Source organism: Xyrauchen texanus, chromosome 36 (assembly GCF_025860055.1).
Source record: "Xyrauchen texanus isolate HMW12.3.18 chromosome 36, RBS_HiC_50CHRs, whole genome shotgun sequence".
NCBI classification, from domain to species: Eukaryota; Metazoa; Chordata; class Actinopteri; order Cypriniformes; family Catostomidae; genus Xyrauchen; species Xyrauchen texanus.
The window spans coordinates 9,431,547-9,448,574 of NC_068311.1; the positions used below are offsets into that span (position 1 = coordinate 9,431,547).

At 35.9% G+C, this 17,028-nt stretch overlaps 1 protein-coding gene across 1 annotated transcript in view; it reads left to right on the forward strand.

Moving 5' to 3' along the window:
• Window positions 1-9,205: 9,205 nt before the first annotated feature.
• Window positions 9,206-17,028, forward strand: part of LOC127629918 (stAR-related lipid transfer protein 13-like) — a 132,340-nt gene continuing 124,517 nt past the window's right edge. The window contains exon 1 of the mRNA XM_052107227.1: window positions 9,206-9,335. The gene's annotated coding sequence lies outside the window, so the exon portion shown is untranslated. The remainder of the gene's footprint in view (window positions 9,336-17,028) is intronic.

The window sequence follows — 17,028 nt, forward strand, 5'->3', positions numbered from 1 at the left end:
CCACTGACAAAGCTTATGGTAAATGTTGGAATTGTTACACAAGTACAGTAATATACTACTTATGTTTGTATCGAATCGGAGTCCAGATAAAGAATCCAAATCCAGGTAGAATCCAAGATGGTTTAGCATTTTTTACACCGATGAGCCAAAATTATGACCACTTACAGGTGAAGCGAATAACACTGATCTTCACGCCACATGTCAAGGTCTTGGCAGATTAGATGGTAAGTGAACAATCAGTTCTTGTAGTCAATGTCTTGAATCCAGGAGAAATGGGCAGGAGTAAAGACCTAAGCGACTTGGGCCAAATTGTTATGGCCAGACGACTGGGTCAGAACATCTCTGAAACAGCCAGATTTGTGGGGTACTCCCGGTCAGTATTGGTGAGTACCTACTGACAGTGGTCCGAAGCAAGACAATCCACATACTGGCGACGGGGTGTGGGGTGCCCAAGGCATTGATGCACGAGGACAACAAAGAATATCCCATCTGGTCCGAACTGACAGATGGTATACTGTGGCACAAGTCACAGAAAATTGTAATGATGGTTACAGGAGGAATGTGTCACAACACACAGTGCATCGCACCCTGCTGAGTATTGGGCTGCATAGCCAAAGACCGGTCAGAGTGCCCATGATGACCTCTGACCACCATTGAAGGCCCCTGCCACACTGCACACATTGTTAGGGAATGGTTTGAGCAACATGATGAAGAGTTTCAGGTGTTTCCCTGGCCTCCAAATTCCACAGATCTCAATCCGATTGAGCATCTGTGGGATGTGTTGGACCAACAAGTTTGATGCATGGCAGCTCCACCTTGCAACTTACAGGACTTGAAGGATCTGCTTCTGCTTCTAATGTCTTTGTGCCAGATACCACAGGACACCCTCAGAGGTTTTATAGTAGAGTCCACGCCTTGGTGGGTCAGCACTCTTTTGGCAGCACATGGAGGGCCAACAGCATATTAGGATATCAGGCTTAATGTTTTGGCTCATCTGTGTATGTTTCTACGTGTGTGTGCAAATGTTTCTTTGTCAATTTTATATCTAGATGTTTTTTAATGCATAGTGATCATTTTAAAATAAGAAAAATTGGTTCAAATGTTGAAGTTAAATTCCAAATTTCAAGTAATCAATTACCCGTCTTCTTCTGTGTTAGAGTACTTAACTACAAAATTGCCCATTGCTTGATTACTAAATGCCCATCCCTAGAGCAAAAAGAAAGTTCCAGTTTGGATGAGAGGTGTAAACGTATCAAAATAAAAAAAAAATTCAAATGATAACCTATTACTGTGGAAGTGGTCTCCAACGATCTCAAAATTACACACAACCGGACAATTAATCAGCCCAGGCTGCGTTTCCCAAAAGCATCGTAAGCTTAAGTAGATTGTAGAAACCATTGGTGCCAATGGATGTACGATCAACCTTTTTGTTTAATTAAGAATTATTATAATTAAAAATTATTTAATTAAGCCAGAAAACACCTAGGACATCGGTTGCCTTGGAGAACCATTAATTAGTTTAGCAATAAGTACACACAAAATTTAACAGTAGAATACCATGATTGACCAATCAGAATAAAGTATTCCAATGAGCAATCTTATAAGCAGCACTATTAGCTGTTTCTCTGCAGTCTCAGAATAGATCAAACAATTAAGAAATAAGAGTGTTGAAGAAAGCAATGATGATTCATGAGTCCATTTTTAAGTTTCATCACATACTGAATGATATACCTGCTTCATATCTGCAGCATTGTACATAATCAGCACTCCATGGAAATCCAGTACATCTCTGATCTTTCTCATTTATTTCACCACTAATAATGTTGGTGAGGTACTCCTAAGTATGTACATATCCCAGAAGCTTTTTGAGGCAATCTTGGGGGCCCACATCTATAAAAGAGTAACATAAGTGTACATTATATACATATATGCGTTACTCTAAGTGCCACTGAATATGTCAGTACTGTTTATCTGTTACAACTTGATCTCCAAGGAGTTATTCCAGGACATTGGGGAACTTTCCCATGTGGAATCTGTGGTTTTCAGGGAGGTAACATATGTACATAGGCGGTAATAGCGGGGGAGGTCAGGACCCCCCCATCTGAGGGTTGTCCCCCCCCCAAAATATCATTAAAATATGTGTATTGTAAATAATACAATGATATATTCTTAAAATAATTGTTTAAGAAATAAAATAATACAAATGCAAACGGGGCAACAACAAAAAAACCTTCAAAAATTGCTCTTGAGAATTGTTATGTTTATTGCCCCCCCAACATTTTGATGAAATTTTTGCCCCTGCATATGTACTTGACATGATGAACTACAGGAAGTGCCCTTGATTCAAGGCAAGTTTAAAAAAATAGACTGCAAATAAGTGATAACAATTTACAGAACTTCTTTCATATGGAAAAATGTCTGGACAAGTCCATGATATGTATGGTTCATGTTTTAACTGGAAGTGTGCTACTGCCACCATCTGTTGAGGATTGTGAGCTGATTGTGCTATAGTGGAACATAAAGGTGATTTAAAGTACAAGTTACCTAATATTATGGGTAGCACAACATGCCAGCAGAAAGAACAGAATGTTCTAACACCAAAATAAATGTGTGAAACCAATGTGTAGTAACTTCTGTCAGCCAGGAAAATATGATGAAGTAACCTGATTAGCCTATTGTACTTTAACAAGATCAACCGCCATTGCAGTAAAATGCCGCAAAAGTGTGGTAACTTGTTTAGCCATGTTAATGTTAATTTAAAAAAATGACAAAGGTTGAACTGAAGGATTTATTAGTATAAAGGTTGAAATTAAAGATTAATTAGCCTATTAATAAATGAGCTTATAACCCAGCAAGCACACGCAATAATTTTTTTCAAGTCAGCTCATCTTTTGCCATTAATCCAATTTACTAAAGTGCCGTAAAAGGGATAGTTCACAAAACATTTCAATTCTCTCATTATTTACTCATTCTGATGAACATAAATGTAGATTTTAAGAAGATCTCAGCTCCATAGGTATAATGCAAGTGGATAGTAACCAGAACCCCAAAAAGAGGATAAAGTCACCATAAAAGTAATCTATAAGACTCCAGTGGTCTTTTGAAGCAATCTATTTGGTTTTGGGGAGAACAGACCAATTAAATGAACTCAGAGTAAGAATGAGCTTTATTGCCAAGTATGCTTACACATACAAGGAATTTTTCTTGGTGACAGCTAATAATAATAAGACAGAGCTAATAATAAAAAATGACAAAATAAATAGGATAAAAGGTATTTATAGAAAACCCCTTTTTCTCTTTGAATCTTGTCATTGTAAATTATTAGAGAATTTTCATTTTTGGGTGAACTAACCCTTTAACACGGCAAATGATAAATCAGCTTCCAAAGGGAATTTTGAAGGGAGAACAGCCATGATAGCCATGCTGTAAGATTGCCTCAAACAGAATTTCCAATAGAAATGACTCAAAAGGTGAGTTCCTATGCATATTTAGAGTAAAACTATATCTTTATAAACCGGGCCACCCCTGCCATCATTTTCTGAGGCCAAATTTGACAGCTGGCCAAAACCGTAATTGATTTTCTCCTCTAAAAAAAACTTGAATTATTAAAAGTGAATTATTAGTTTGATTTGACACTATATAGCTAGCCTACTTTTTGAGATGTACCCTAACCCTAACAGACTGCTAAACTTTGAATTACTAATTTTTTTTGCATAGTTTGTTTATTGTTGGTTCAGATGTCAGATCACTTGTTCAGATCTTGTATTTTGCTCCTTTGTTGTTTTACTGTTGTATTGATATGTCACATTTGTAAAGACTTTTCAAATATCTCAAATATAAGGAGGTACAGTACATGTCTTGAATTCTTGTGCTCTGTGATTTCCTCTTAAATTGTGCGTTTGAATAAAATAATGCCCTCACACATACCTAAAATACTCAGATTTACAGTCTAGCCACAAATGGAATGAATGAGCCTCCTCTTTTTACAGCTGGGACATACTTTCATTAACTTTTAGCATTATCTCTGCTTTTCTTATGGAGTGGGGGCCCGTTTACAAAGGAGGCCCAAGATGTTCCTGTGCCTTGCCTAAGGCTGTTGATTTAAATCTGAGTACCATTCTTCTGATATTTCTTGCATTATATCATACAGCCAGTCTGTGTTGTGCATCTGTTGAAGCAGGCTGGTGGAATGGTGTATGCCACCACACTAAGCTTACATAAAGGATCCTTTAAATGCACAACCCGTCAACAACGACACATGAGCGCAGCTATGTGACTGAAAAAGACCAAGCTTATTAACTTACTGTAAATATGCAGCAGCACTCATTCAATATGTTGATATAAGTTGGAAATGATTAGCTAGAAATGTGTGAGCTGATGATAATCTAAAAATTAAGCGCTGAAAATCCCATATAGGTCGACCACTAATTTGAGTAATGGGTTTGCAGCCGTGTAAAGTGGCAATTTAGCAGAATTGCTTAGGGATGGTGAAAGCATAGGGAAGTTCAAAAATGAAAAGGCTGTTATTATTTACTGACCCTCATGTTGTTCCAAACATATATGACTTCCTTTCTTCCAGAATGACAGCCGAAGTCACTATTCAATTTCATTGCATATTTAGTTATTCAATGAAAGTTTTTGCATTGAACCATCCTTTTAACAAATATTTATTTTATACTTTTATGCATTTTGTGCCTCTACAAAATTAATTGTATCTTTTTCTTTTGTCATACAGTGAAAGTGAATAGTGACTGAGGCTATTATTCTGCCTAACATTTCCTTTTGTGTTCCACGGAAGAAAGAAAGTCATATGGGTTTGGAATGACATGCGGTGAGTAATTGATGACAGAACTTTCCTTTTGGGGTGAACTTTCACTTTAATGGCAAAATTTATGAACTGTTAACCCAAAGGTTGTGGGTTTAAAGCCTGGAAGGTCTGATGCATGAACCTGAGAGTTATTCCGATGACCTTTTGCCACTGTGTCCTTGAGAAAAATGCTTAACCTCAAGGTTGTTCTGGGGGGCTTGTTCCTGTTTTAAGTGTGCTAGTAGTTCCTTTAGATATGAAGGTGTCTGCTAAATGACAAATTGCATTTTAAGTACATTAGCTCCCTAAGTCAAGGTGAGGAGAAATCTCCTTAGATGCGTTGTGGATAAGCTGTCATATTTCAGTCCCTCCAGCACATCTAACTTGGTATGTATCAGCTACATGTTGAAACGTTGCCCTGCTTGCTCAAAGCATTCTCTGGAATGACTGTCCACTGCTCAGATTTTCATTTTTACTATGACACATTCTTAAAATCTCTTCTTGGAACGTCTTATATATCATCACATGAGCAGAGCCAGTGGAATTTGATTCCATGAATTTCACATGATTTTGGCATAAAACAGTGCCATTTTGAGAATCTATGAGAAAATACACTGCTCCACAATTGTTTTATTTACCAATTCAATTCTATAAAGATCACCCTAATAATTGTAATAATTGTAAGACATGAGAAAATATGGAAGTCTATGGGAAAAACATTTTACATTTATCCCAAAGATTTCCATTGTACCTTTGCTGTATGTTATACAAGGGTTTGGTATCATTGTAAAGAAGCCTTTGCATTTTTTAATGATATAGGTTATGATACATTCTGAGACTCTCAGCCAAAGAAACTGCCAAAAATTTAAACAAAGAATTATTTTATTCAAATGTACTTTTTCTGATCTGACATTATATATCTCTGGGTATAAATAAAGTGGCTCTGAAAAACTGTATTTGTTTTGTTTCCAATCATGAATACTGTATCTGAGAAAATGTTTGTGTTAATAGGATAAAGCAATCAAAAGTTATAACATTACAAAAATTATTTATCATAGTGTCCAAAAACGTCTCCAAGTGTCCAAAAGCTTCTCCAAACAAATAAAACATAATAATTGTACATAAGAACTAATTACATATACAAACAAAACAATTAATATAGGTTTGCATAGCAAGCAGACATTATTTTAATAATGAGATTTCACAGAATGAGTGCCATTGACTCAATGAGTCTGCATCATTGAGCCTGTGTCATTTACTTGGCGCCATCTCCTGGTGGCCACATGTAACATTGTGCTTCATGTGGATTATCTAATGATCTATACATTCGATTACCTTGTGTGTGGGCTCGTTTGAAAGATAATCACCTCCTCTAAGTAATGATATGTAAAAGATATTTTATGTTCTGTTTTTTTTCCCATGAAGTTATAAGCAAATATGCGGCATATGAGCAACACCAACATAATTGTAAGTAAAACAAAAAGACTGGTTTTATTCAACTCTTTGAGAGCTTTCCAACAATGTGTATAATATATACAGTGCAATTAAAAAAAATTATCAAAACGGAACACTTCTGATTTGTCTGCTGATTTCAAAGCACTTGTTTAGTTTTGGTAATAATGCCTACATGCATTGTAAAGTGAAGCTTCTAATCTTTCAAAAGATATCTATTTTGTGTTGGTCAAGACTGTAAAACCTGTAGACTAATATTTAGAAAAAGAAAATTCACCTGAGAGGGCAAATCCGAGTTTAAAGGGTTAAACAGCAGTTTCCTATCCAATCGTTCTTATTTCATCTTAGATATTTATTTCTGTTTTCATAATTATTGACATTTCTTGGGTCATTTCATGTCGACTCAACCTGAGGTCCTTATGATGAAAGACTACATTTACAGAGTAATTGATTATTTTGTAGAGGGGTTAAAAAAACAATTTGTATCTATGATTTTGGAGCAAAACTACAGGTCAAAAATAACCTTAGAAAGGCGGCTGCCTTATTAATTTTTTTCACAGAGATAGTTAGGACTCCTACTTAAATCAGTTGACTTCAGCACCCCTTTTTGCATTAAAAGCTATTTGGTGTGCGTCCAAAAATTGCACACAACACCAAACAAATAAAACACCTTTTTTTGTGTTGTTTTTCCAAAGTTGGAGTACCTATAACTCCAGAAAGATAACTTAATATCCTTTTAGATTTTGGTTAAGAACAAGCTTTCCTTTTGGTATCTCTGTAATTAAGGTTACCTACATGGTTATTCCCAGAGATATGGGGCTTTTTGGGTTAGGGTTAGGATTAGGGAAAGGGTTAGGACCTTTGTATTTTTAGATAAATTAGCTCCATACAATGTGACCCACATTAAACCTCCTAGTGTCTTAAGAAACGTCTCCTTCCTTTTGTCCATTGGGTCATTTTTTTACCTGTATTAAACAACATTAAAAATGCATAAATTCTTCATTACTGTACAACACCACAAAAGACCCCCTATAATGAAAATCTTTTGTTTTGTTTTGTTTTGTTGTGGTCCTAAAGTGCAATGATTTGGAGAAAGGGCTACATTCTGAATATGAATGAATTAACATCATTTTTAAAGAAAAAAGTAAGTTAAAAACCTTGGTAAACTTTGGTAAATGATGACTCAGTTTATTTCAATACCTTTGGGCAATTTATTTGATCTCAACTATATTACAACACTTTCTGATTTATTCTGCTTGTAGAAATTCAACAGTATATTTTCGAGTTACAATTTGAGTACTTGCCTATTTCACAAATAAATCTCTACTTTGTAAACTTTGCATGTACATTGCAATAAATCCTTTCCTTCCCACTAATTTCAATATATATAGTGTTGGGGAGTAACGGAATACATTTAATGGGATTACATATTTAAAATGCTAAATATAAGTAACTGTATTCCACTACAGTTACAATTGAAATAATTGGAAATTAGAATACAGTTACATTCAAAAAGTATTTTAATTACTGAAGAGATTACTTTGCATTTTATTGTCATTTGTTTCATTTAATATTTAGTCCTTTCAGATGGAAAACATTTATACACGTAAATGATGCGATCCAAAGTGCATTTGAACAGTGGTGAAACACTTTCTTATGATGTGTTACATTCATACGAGCAGACAGAGAATTAAGTTTGAAGTAAGTTTGGAGCAGAAGAAATAGAAATAAACCTTGAGTAAATTGTCAGCTTTACGCTAAGCTAAAATGCTATTTCAAGTCAATTTACATGCATGTTACCAGACACGATCATATTTTATTATCAAGAAAATTCACGTTGGATCAAAAATTTGTAAATGGTCTGCACTTGTATAGTGCTTTTTGACCTGTGTCACATTCACCCATTCAAACACACATTCAAACAGCATGTATTCTGTAATTTGTAGTGGAATACATTTCAAAAGTAACCCTTCCAACCCTGTATATATATATATATAATATTCACATATATATGTTCAAAAATCTATTTAAAGCTGCATTATATCCAGAAAGTCCAAAGGTGAAAGGTCACAACGGGTCAAAAAATCAATTTTGAATTAAACATTTTTTACATAATACTGCTATTACTCCGAATTTATTTTGTGTTATGCCACAGTTATGATGTGTCAATCTTTATATAGTAATGTTTTGATCTTGAGGTTTTTTAATGTGTAATTAAATGAGCTTGGTTACTGCATAATATATCTATTGCTATGCACCAGAGGGCTCTTGCTGCAGCCATCTACTTTCTGCGCACACATGCAAGTATTGTTTAATCTGTGATGGGGTGACTGGCTGAGGGTGCTTTAATGAGGTGTGTGACCTCCCTCTGTTAGTTTTCTGTATGGTTCTATAAGATACCAACATAACAACACATATTTGTTTAGGTTGTTCTAATTGCAAAGGGATAGTAAGATTGATAATCCAGTGTTCGTATTGGGTCAGAGCTGTCCAACCAGGTTGCATAATAATAAATATAAATAAGTAATAATAAAAACATAATAAGTGGTTACTTTTTACCAATGTATTTTGATGATGTTTTGAATTACCGTTGAAAAGATGGATATAGGAAAAAATCCTATTATGTCAGGGCAATAATTCAACAGATTTTTACTTGTATTAAAAATGTTATTTTTTGATTAAATGTAACCTCAAATGTATTTATTTCTTTGTTCTGATGGGGGTCCGGGACCTCCTAGCCTTGCCTTAATTCAAAAACTGGATTAATCTCTGCCTCCTCTCTGCACTTGCTCAGAGCGCCTTGTCCATGTGACAGAGGTCCCCAGTGTATTCCCTTTTTATATTCATTGACTTCTTATCTCCCATATGCTTCTCCCCTCCTCTTTGTGTAAACACACACACACACACACACTCACATTTGCACACAGTAATCGGGATGTATTTGATTGAAGGAGGTGGTCCCCTGCTTTTGACACAATGTCAAGTTTAAACACTTCATTGTTACTAAACAGGGGAGAGATTTCTGTCAAGAGAAGAGATTTGCGACAAAATCAAACTGTAATTTCAAAGAAGTACGGTAAGCTGCACACAGTATCATTATAGTGAATGTGATCTGTCTTTTAGGGAAGCAGTGTTTCTTTTTGTGTTGATGTTTAAACAGGGCCTTACAATTAGACACAGTAGGTTTTCTTTGTCAGACTGGTGAAACTAAACAGAAGTGGTGGGTCATGGGTGTGTCAAATCTGAGCATGTTAAATATTGTATCATTGGTATGTGTGCGGCTGGTTGAAGTCGAAATCAATATCTCTGTGTAACTATCAATTTTTGTTCTTAGATTTAGAGCTGGTCACCATGCATGCAACTCTTGTGAAATGATGCAGTTTTTTTCAGACTCTATGAAATCAAAATTGTGGTTTTTAGTCCATGTCTATTAGCACTGAGGCCATCTGCATGCAAGTCTACTCTTAAAATTTACTGTTTTTGTCTTCTGACTGAACAGACCAAGATACAGATGACTCATCTTGCTCTCAGGGAGCATCTAAAAGTTTTCCAAAATAATGCTCTTTAGAATGAGTATTTCCTTCCTCTTAAAGAGATAGCTCACTTAAAAATGGAAATTCTGTCATTATTTACTCAACCTCATACTTCTCCAAACCAATACGAATTTCTGTCTTCAGAGGAACAAAGATGTTGATGCATGGTCACAATTACCTTTGCGAGTAAAATAGTCATCTTACTGGGAATTCGTGCAACGGACTTCAAGAGTTCAAATTTGGTTGGCCAATAGGAATTTGCTTGGTTTAGTAGTGACCTTTGTGTTGGTGGTTCTTCACACACAGCTTCATTGAATATTCAAAATAAAGTAAAAACTGCATCATTTAAAAAAGGCTGCTTGGAAACAGGACTGGGCGGTATGTCTCAATAAATTATATCTCAATATTTTTCAGCCTTATGATGATATTATTAAATTTTAGTTTTTTACATCAGAGTTATCATCATTTAATCCAAACAGCCATTGAAGCCAATTAGATTAAATATTTTAAAGACCTTAAATACAAATCTAATCATTAGTTTTTCATTAAACACAAGGAAGAAAGAAATTCAATAATTTATTGATCTGTACTTTGTATTTATATTTTATGCACAATGATATATAGAAGCTTAATAAAAGGCATTATTTACGATCAAATGTTTTTACTGTTTAAAACTACTTCACTCACTTATTTTTGAAACCCCAGTTGAACATTGCATAATACTAAATTGTTACTGTGGGACACGTCAGGTTGATTATTATAATATAATATTGAATTATCATTATTATTCAGATTATTAGATTTGCGTTTACAAAAGTAATATATTTCTGTCCTGTTTACTTCATATTCACCTGGGAGCTTTTATTTGGACACAGCAAAGGCAATGTGTATTTGAAAGTTTACAATGTTCTGCATTTACTGAAACGCTTTAATCTCCTCCTTTTCTGTTATTCTGTGCCGCTTTTGTTTATTTGTATAATAACTTGTAACTGTTACTAATGTTTGGAATTGCGCAAATGCTTGAACCTGCATTACTTTGATTTCACAGTGCACGTGAACTGATCTGAGAGCGCCACCATGCACGTGCACACAGATCAGCGCATCGCTGGTTTGTTCTGAATCACACACGGGTTGGTATATCTGTCTTTACTCGCCATGTTGATAATTGTGCAGCCCTGACGGATCGTGAAATTAGTCTACTGATGAGCTCTTTATGAAACTTAATGGCCAAATGAAAGCACATTAAAATCATCGTGATATTCAGTAGGCTATATTGGTCAATTTTACTTCGTCAGCAATATTATCTAGATTTTATCGTAACTATTCAATATCGCCCAGCCCTACTTGGCAATTCGTTTTTTGCAGAATCTTAGCGACTGACATTCTGAGTCACCATTTATATTATTGAATGGAAAAAAGATGCATGGTGAATGGTGACAGAGGCTTATTCTGCCTAACATCTCATTTTGTGTTCCATAAAAAACATTTAAAAAAGTAATACGGGTTTGGAACAACATGAGGGTAAAATAATGATAATATAATTTTTATTTTAGGGTGAACTATCCCTTTAATTCCACCTTCCTCTGACTAGCATTAGCAAGTAGCAAAACATGGTTCATGCCTGTGATGTAAACTAAAGGCTATAAGCTATTTTGAAAAATGTTGCATCACAACTTCTTGTTTCAATAGGATTTATGCCAACACAGGAGATAAAACTTTACTTGTCAAGCCATTTCATGGGGTTTTTAATAATGGAAATGTTATGTTTGTGTGTTTGCAAGAATAGAAGAAAAAAAATAAACTGAATTCAGAGAGACAGGGTGTCAGACAGTTACTATGTTTGAGAGGAAGTGTTGAAATGTATCACTGCGTATGTGTTTTATACAATAAAACTGTTTATGCTAGTTGAACGATCTCAAATGCGGAACTCAAATGTGGTCTCAGGTGCAGTTGTTTCTTTCACTGACCAGGTTCACTCTAGTCACCTAAACTATTTCTACCCAACTCGTAAAGAAACCCTGTGAAAAGCAATCAATTTACCACAATATTACAGATCATGGAATTCAATGCAGAAAATAACTCTTTATTTCTTCTTCTTCTCAGCTAACATCTTGTTTTATATAGGTTTGGGATCAAACTGTTCACTCATTAGGAATGGTGAGTCACGCTGTTGCTTAGATACACATGACAGAGGGGCAGCTGTCTCGTTCAGTTGGTGCAGATGAGTGTGATTGGTTGGGTAGAAGGAACAATAGAACAGACAGGTGCTGGTACAACTGCGCTCTTGGCACTCATCCCCTGGCATAGCCGCCTCAGTCTCGCACATGCTGCATCTCAATGCCTCCCCCACCAGGCCTTTCTACAGCCTCTCAAACGACTGTGCAGAACAAGTATGTCAGGCTGTGTGTTTATGCACCATGTTCTGCTGTTCTAGATGTTTCTATTTGGAAGCACTCACAGTGACATGTTGTGGAAGATAGTTAAAGGGATAGTTCACCCAAAGATGAAAATTCTGTCTTCATTTACTCACCCTCATGTTGTTCCAATCCCCTATGACTTTCTTTCTTCCATAGAACACAAAAGATGTTTTGAAAAAAAGCTCAGAGCTGCTTAAATCGGCATATTGCTTGCAAAAGTTAATATGCCCTGAAATGAACCCCATTCTGCTGATGACAGCGCCTTCCCCCATCATACATTTTTGTGAAACAATGGTGAGCACGACACTGAGGCTGCTTTTTCGCTCCAAAATTAAATTTTTACTCCACTGACATTAAGGTTTAGGGTTGGTGTTTGGGCTAGGGGTAGAGTTAATAAAATGTGCATTCCTATTGTATCATTGACAGTAATACATACTTTACAACAAATACAAATACAATTGTTTTTTGTTTTTTTGATGCCAAAAAAAACTTTTCACCTGGATACTGGATAAGTTGTACAACACTTCCAGCTTCAGCCACTGGGGGCAGAATTTCATTAAGCACAGGTTACACTAGTTGACTTTGGCGCCATTTACGTTACATTCTTGCATTAACGTGTTTCATATCCAGATAGAATCTGGAAATTATTTAGCTTGATTGCATTTACACCTTGCAGTCAAATGTGTCTCCACTGTAATCAGATAGAGATCCAATCAAAGTAAGTTACCAGTGCAAAATGGAAAACATTACATACAGTATTACATCAGTGGTGGTGGTAACTGAGAATTCTCTGTCTTTTAGCAAATTTTAAAAACACGCCAATGCTTTTCATCACTTTGACAGTTAGGGTTTTTCCTTCACTGAACATTGTTTGGCAGAAACCAAAGCAAATTATGGGTCAGCGAAGCAAATTTAATGATATTCGAATCACTTTCTGCACTTTGCAAGTGCTAATTATGCTTCTCATCTGAAATGCACAAGTTAAGCCTTGTTTAAGAATATCTTAGCTCTGTAGGTCCATACAATGCAAGTGAATGGTGACCAAAAAGCACATAAAGGCAGCATAAAAGTAATTCATATGACTCCAGTGGTTTAATTAATATCTTCTGAAGCAATCAAATCAGTTTTGGATGAGAACCGTAATGTAACTGCTTTTTCACACTAAGCAGTCTCCTTGGCGATCATAATTTCAAGCTCGATTACACTTCCTATCACCTTCTAACGTTCTGCGCATTTGTCAAGCACTTGGAAGTGTAATAGGGCTTGAAATCTTGATCGTGCCTATATGCAGTGGCAAGATGTACAGTGAAAAATGAATTACATTTTGGTCTGTTCTCACCCAAAATCGATTAGATTTCTTCAGAAGTCATTCATTAAACCACTTGAGTCTTATGGATTACTTTTATGCTGCCTTTGTGTGCTTTTTGGAGCTTCAAAGTTTTGATCACCATCTGCTTGCATTCTATGGGCCTACAGAGCTGAGGAGTTCTTCCAAAAATCTTTGTTTGTTCAGCAAAAAAAAAAAGAAAGTCATATACATCTGGGATGGCATGAGGGTGAGTAAATGATGAAAGCGTTTCATTTTTGGGTAACCTGTTTCATTCATGTGGAAAAATGCATGTTAATGCAAAGTGTGAATGGGCCCAATGAATAAATTGGATACATTTAATTAGTACATTTTTATAGTATAAATATTTGATACAGTATACCTCCTTAATCTAGTGCCCTCATTTTCAAAACAGTCGATTATCTTCAGTCCGCATAACTTTGCCTTTATACGCCTGAAAGTCACCTTGTTCTGTTTTCTACTGTGACAGAATTTTTTCACAATGTCCATATGGTGGTAGAAACAGTGACCTTTGGTTTAATGTTGATATGACATTACTCTTATCAGGGTTTTATCAGTGTCAAACAAAACACAGAGCTACTCGCCCATGACTGAAACACCTGAAAGGAATGTTTCCAGTTCATTGATGGAACACACAGAGGATATGTTTCCATCAGTCTTCTTAGAGGCACAGATAGAGCATATATACTGCAGTCATTGCCATATAATGGTTATTCAACACGTTATGTGTAAGTGAGGGTGTCTTGCACAGAAATATATACATTTGTATATATAATATTTTCTTAAAGCAGGAATTGTGAAGAGAAAAATATCCTGAACTTGCAATGGTGGAGCCCGAGCCATATCTAGAGTCCTGAATATAAAGAGACTTGTAAGTGGGCACTTTTGACTCGGGCGAGTACACAAACACCTAGCAACCATCTAGAACACCCTAGTGCAAAGCATTGCCCAATCAACCACCCACAACATCCTAACATTGTGGCAGTGCATTTTGCACAAGCATTACTCACATTTAACTCTGAATATCTTTTTACTCATCTAGGGAAACGTCTTCTGTGCAAATTAAATCAACAACCTAAATATGATTTTCAAAGCAAATTCAATTATGACCAAGGCAGACCCCTCATTCATAAACCATGTGGTTCTATCTTTACCTTGGCCACATGGGGCAGCTTAATGTAAAGCTGATCACTGAAATTGAATTTCCTGTGGCCAACCACTTCATACTTTGATGAAGAGACATTGTGGGGTGAATTCAAGCGTGTTACAAGCTGTGAGTGCTTGTTTACATGTTCAAACAAGCACGGCCTTTGTGAACTCAACAGAAGCCGAAGCTGAAGTTATCAGCTGCTTAGATAATCAGAGACCTCCTCTGACCTCTCGTGCTACAGTTATTGATTCAAAAGGAATGTGAGATTCAGCCATTTGGATGTGCATGTGTTGCCAAACATGGGAATTATTTTGGCTTATGTCTTAATCTTGCTGTTTTTGTAATGGTAACATGACTCAAAAGTCCTGTCTGTGTTTACAGTATGGTAAGGATGGAACTCTTCGGTTCGTTGGTAATATAAAGATAACCTTGCATTCCATGCAGCCCTTACAGCGCTGCAAATGAGACTTTTAGAGGTTGCCATTTGGTTCAAACCAGTTTGACATCTAATTAAGGGCAATTTGTGGGCATGTCTTTGTTTGGAACTTTGAAAGATGTAGAATTATTCCTTTAGAAGTAGTATATATTTTTTTTGTTGTTGAAATTTTGTGCTTGTGCTTTTGAATGTCATAAAGTGACAGTAAGCCAATTGTTTCTATTCAGTTTGTCTGACTTTTAATTGCAGATTTTGCAACCTGGTTTCAGAATCCAATTACTGTACCCACATTTTTGCTAAATTATTTTTGCATGGATCACTGTACGCATTTCGGCAGTTTCCTTGTGAAATGAACACTATAGGTACTACAACAACAATTGCTTTTATTCAGTTTCATACAAACCACAAGTAAAATACATAAACAATTATTTTTCTCACTCTTCATCACACAATGCCATACAAGTGCTCATGATAGTGCATGGCTTGTAAGACGAACGTTTGCATTATATAACCAACTACATTTACAAGCTTGTTTGAGTGTGTTCGAATTTCGCGGTAGCTCGACTGATAGAGCGTTGTGCTTGAACCTTTAAAAAGCTCATCTGTTTGGGAGTAAAATTTGCTTATAGTGCTACTCAGAGGACATTTCTCCTCATAAATACCACAGTAGGTGTAAGAAACCATGTAATATAATTTTGCAAAGATTTTGCCATCAAGCTGAGATTTTGAGAGTTTCAGCTTCAAATAATGAGAAACAGGCCAGTTGTGCCTTAACTGTGTAGTGTTGAACAAATACAAACTACATTCACCTGACCTAGGTCTCTTTGTCCAACTTTCAAAAATTTAAATGTTCACATGACACTTTAAAATGTCAAATTATTGTTTTTGTCTGATTGAAATGAATCTTTTTAAAGTGCTTGTTAGTGTACTGATGGAGGAGATCTCATGTGAGATTATGCTATGGGGTCCTTTTCCCAAGAGACAATTTTGAAAAGCAAGAGACTTACTGTAAGCAAAAATCTCCATTCACTTTCCATTAATTGTCATTGCTGTTTAGGAGAAAACTTTGAGACATTCATGAGATCTGATTTGTGATTTTGTTTTTCTTTTCTATGGGAAGCTATCATGTTTAAATCTCCCATAATGTGGATGAATAATTAGAGAATATTGCCTTTGGATCTAGATTTATTACTGATTTATAACTACTGTATAATGAACCTTTCATATCATATAAAGAGATAATATGGGGTCTGTGTTTTAAAGAAATGTGACATAAAAGCACCACATTTATGGAAACTACCTACTTGATGCTCTTGGCCATCACAGCCCATGTCTATTGCTGCCTTATAGTAGAAGGAATTTGCTCTCTGATTTTGCCCATCGACTGAGCAAGTCAAGGCAGGTGAGGCTGGAGTGTGTTTGTAAGGTGAATTAATTTGCACTTGCATTCTTCCTATCAAATATTCCTGATGTGCCACGTTTTTCTTCTCCGAATACCACTGAGGTCATATACACACACGTAAACATTCTGCAATCTGGCAATGACAATATCACACTGATAACCACAGGGAGACACTGATTTACACTGCAGAAATAACAGGGTCTTGACAGATTTCTGTTATCACAAGCACAAGCCGATGAATCACTATGAGCGTCCCACATCATCCACTGTCATCATCCGCACACGAATGATGTGTGGTGTGTACAACACACATATGAAAGCACAAGTCTTAAACTGAGGTTTTTAAAAACTCTCATGGCCTTCCAAACCTCTATTATACTATTAAAAGTTCAGTCTGTTTCTTACAAAGCTTCTCGAATTACTTCAGAAGAACTTGAAATATAGCGCACACAATGTATGGACAACCTTTATTATAGTCCTATG